This window comes from Lampetra fluviatilis, unplaced genomic scaffold (assembly GCF_964198595.1).
Source record: "Lampetra fluviatilis unplaced genomic scaffold, kcLamFluv1.1 SCAFFOLD_1255, whole genome shotgun sequence".
NCBI classification, from domain to species: Eukaryota; Metazoa; Chordata; class Hyperoartia; order Petromyzontiformes; family Petromyzontidae; genus Lampetra; species Lampetra fluviatilis.
In genome coordinates this window covers 20001-23961 of record NW_027620462.1, presented here as the reverse complement: position 1 = coordinate 23961, position 3961 = coordinate 20001, and positions in this window count along the sequence as shown.

The following is a 3961-nucleotide window of genomic DNA, read 5'->3' as shown; positions in this document are numbered from 1 at the left end:
GGTGAGCGTGGGGTGCGTGTGGGGTGAGCGTGGGTGAGCGTGGGGTGCGGTGGGGTGAGCGTGGGGTGCGTTGTGGGGTGAGCGTGGGGTGAGCGTGGGTGAGTGTGGGGTGAGCGTGGGGAGTGAGTGTGGGGTGAGCGTGGGACGTGTGTCGTGGGGTGAGGAGGGGTGTGTGTGGGGGTGAGCGTGGGGTGAGCGTGGGTGAGCGTGGGTGCGTGTGGGGTGAGCGTGTGGGTGTGAGACGTGGGGTGAGCGTGGGGTGAGCGTGGGGGTGAGCGTGGGTGTGAGCGTGGGGTGAGCGTGGGGTGAGCGTGGGAGTGAGCGTGTGGGGTGAGCGTGGGGTGAGCGTGTGGGGTGAGCGTGTGGGGTGAGCGTGTGGGGTGAGCGTGTGGGGTGGAGCGTGTGGGGTGAGCGTGTGGGTGAGCGTGGGGTGAGTGTGAGCGTGTGGGTGTGAGCGTGTGGGAGTGAGCGTGGTGTGAGCGTGTGGGTGAGCGTGTGGGGTGAGCGTGTGGGGTGAGCGTGGGGTGAGCGTGGGTGAGAGCGTGGGTGTGGGGTGAGCGTGGGGTGAGCGTGTGGGGTGAGCGTGGGGTGAGCGAGTAAAAGTTGGGTGGGCGGGCGACGTCGTAGTAGGTGGAGAATCTGCGCAGCGAGAGAGAGAGAGAGCTAGTGAGTGAGTGAGTGGCTGGGTGAGTTGGCGCGGTGAGTGGCCGGGTGAGTGGCTAGTGAGTGGCTGAGTGAGTGGCTGAGTGAGTGGCCGGGTGAGTGGCCGGGCGAGTGGCCGGGTGAGTGGCTGGGTGAGTGGCCGGGGTGAGTGGCCGGGCGAGTGGCCGGGTGAGTGGCTGGGTGAGTGGCTGGGTGAGTGGCCGGGTGAGTGGCTGGGTGAGTGGCTGGGTGAGTGGCCTGGGTGAGTGGCCGGGTGAGTGCTGAGTGGCTGAGTGAGTGGCTGAGTGAGTGGCTGAGTGCTGAGTGGCCGGGTGAGTGGGCCGGGCGAGTGGCCGGGTGAGTGCTGGTGAGTGCCGGTGAGTGGCCGGGCGAGTGGCCGGGTGAGTGGCTGGGTGAGTGGCTGGGTGAGTGGCCGGGTGAGTGGCTGGGTGAGTGGCTGGGTGAGTGGCCCGGTGTGAGTGGCCGGGTGAGTGGCTAGTGAGTGGCTGAGTGAGTGGCTGAGTGAGTGGCCGGTGTGAGTGGCCGGGCGAGTGGCCGGGTGAGTGGCTGGGTGAGTGGCCGGGTGTGAGTGGCTGGGTGAGTGGCCGGGTGAGTGGCTGGGTGAGTGGCCCGGGCGAGTGGCCGGGTGAGTGGCTGAGTGAGTGAGTGAGTGGCTGGGTGAGTGGGTGAGTGGCTGGGTGAGTGGCTGGGTGAGTGGCTGGGTGAGTGGGTGAGTGGCGCGGCGAGTGGCCGGGTGAGTGGCTGGGTGAGTGGCCGGGTGAGTGGCTAGTGAGTGGCTGAGTGAGTGAGTGAGTGGCTGGGCGAGTGAGTGAGTGGCTGAGTGAGTGGCCGAGCGAGTGGCTGAGTGAGTGGCCGGGCGAGTGGCTGGGTGAGTGGGTGAGTGGCTGGGTGAGTGGCTGGGTGAGTGGCTGGGTGAGTGGGTGAGTGGCCGGGCGAGTGCCGGGTGAGTGGCTGGGTGAGTGGCCGGGCGAAGTGGCCGGGTGAGTGGCTGAGTGAGTGGCCGGGCGAGTGGCTGGGTGAGTGGCTGAGTGGCTGGGTGAGTGGCTGGGTGAGTGGCTGGGTGAGTGGGTGAGTGGCCGGGCGAGTGGCCGGGTGAGTGGCTGGGTGAGTGGCCGGGTGTGAGTGGCTAGTGAGTGGCTGAGTGAGTGAGTGAGTGGCTGGGCGAGTGGCCGGGTGAGTGGCTGAGTGAGTGGCCGGGCGAGTGGCTGGGTGAGTGGGTGAGTGGCTGGGTGAGTGGCTGGGTGAGTGGCTGGGTGAGTGCTGGGTGAGTGGGGTGAGTGGCTGGGTGAGTGGCTGGGTGAGTGGGTGAGTGGCCGGGCGAGTGGCCGGGTGAGTGGCTGGGTGAGTGGCCGGGTGAGTGGCTAGTGAGTGGCTGAGTGAGTGTAGTGAGTGGCTGGGCGAGTGGCCGGGTGAGTGGCTGAGTGAGTGGCCGGGTGAGTGGCTGGGTGAGTGGGTGAGTGAGTGGGTGAGTGGCTGAGTGAGTGGGCCGAGCGAAGTGGCTGAGTGAGTGGCCGTGGCGAGTGGGTGAGTGGCTGGGTGAGTGGCTGGGTGAGTGGCTGGGTGAGTGGCTGGGTGAGTGGGTGAGTGGCTGGGTGAGTGGCTGGGTGAGTGGCTGAGTGAGTGGCTGGGTGAGTGGCTGAGTGAGTGGCTGAGTGAGTGGCCGGGTGAGTGGCCGGGCGAGTGGCTGGGTGAGTGGACCGGGCGAGTGGCTGGGTGAGTGGCTGGGTGAGTGGCCGGGTTGAGTGGCTGAGTGAGTGGGTGGAGTGGCTGGGCGAGTGGGTGAGTGAGTGGCTGAGTGAGTGAGTGAGTGGCTGGGCGAGTGGGTGAGTGGCTGAGTGAGTGGCCGAGCGAGTGGCTGAGTGAGTGGCCGGGCGAGTGGCTGGGTGAGTGGGTGAGTGGCTGGGTGAGTGGCTGGGTGAGTGGCTGGGTGAGTGGGTGAGTGGCTGGGTGAGTGGCTGGGTGAGTGGCTGGGTGAGTGGGTGAGTGCTGGGTGAGTGGCTGGGTGAGTGGCTGAGTGAGTGGCCGGGCGAGTGGCTGGGTGAGTGGCCGGGTGAGTGGCTGAGTGAGTGCCGGGTGAGTGCTGAGTGAGTGGCCGGGCGAGTGGGCTGGGTGAGTGGCCGGGCGAGTGGCTGGGTGAGTGGGTGAGTGCTGGGTGAGTGGCTGGGTGAGTGGCTGGGTGAGTGGGTGAGTGGCTGGGTGAGTGGCTGGGTGAGTGGCTGGGTGAGTGGGTGAGTGGCTGGGGTGAGTGGCTGGGTGAGTGGCTGGGTGAGTGGGTGAGTGGCTGTGGTGAGTGGCTGGGTGAGTGGCTGAGTGAGTGGCCGGGCGAGTGGCTGGGTGAGTGGCCGGGTGAGTGGCTGAGTGAGTGGGCCGGGTGAGTGGCTGGGTGAGTGGCTGAGTGAGTGAGTGAGTGGGCGAGCGAGTGGCTGGGTGAGTGGCTGGGTGAGTGGCTGGGTGAGTGGCTGGGTGAGTGGCTGGGTGAGTGGGTGAGTGGCTGGGTGAGTGGCTGGGTGAGTGGCTGGGTGAGTGGCTGGGTGAGTGGCCGGGTGAGTGGCTGGGTGAGTGGCTGAGTGAATGGCTGGGTGAGTGGCTGAGTGAGTGGCTGGGTGAGTGGCTGGGTGAGTGGCTAGTGAGTGGCTGAGTGAGTGGCCGGGTGAGTGGCTGAGTGAGTGGCTAGTGAGTGGCTGGGTGAGTGGGTGAGTGGCTGGGTGAGTGGCTGGGTGAGTGGCCGGGCGAGTGGCCGGTTGTGAGTGGCTGGGTGAGTGGCCGGGTGAGTGGCTAGTGAGTGGCTGAGTGAGGTGAGTGAGTGGCTGGGCGAGTGAGTGAGTGGCCGAGCGAGTGGCTGAGTGAGTGGCTGGGTGAGTGGCTGAGTGAGTGAGTGAGTGGCTGGTGCGATGTGAGTGAGTGGCTGGGTGAGTGGCTAGTGAGTGGCTGGGTGAGTGGCTGGTGAGTGGCTGGGTGAGTGGCTGGGTGAGTGGCTGAGTGAGTGGCCGAAGCGAGTGGCTGGGTGAGTGGCTGGGTGAGTGGCTGGGTGAGTGGCTGGGTGAGTGGGTGAGTGGCTGGGTGAGTGGCTGGGTGAGTGGGTGAGTGGCTGGGTGAGTGGCTGGGTGAGTGGCTGAGTGAGTGGCCGGGCGAGTGGCTGAGTGAGTGAGTGAGTGGCTGGGTGAGTGGACTGGGTGAGTGGGTGAGTGGCTGGGTGAGTGGCTGGGTGAGTGGGTGAGTGGCTGGGTGAGTGGGCCGAGCGAGTGGCTGAGTGAGTGGCCGGGCGAGTGGCTGGTGTGAGTGGGTGAGTGGCTGGGTG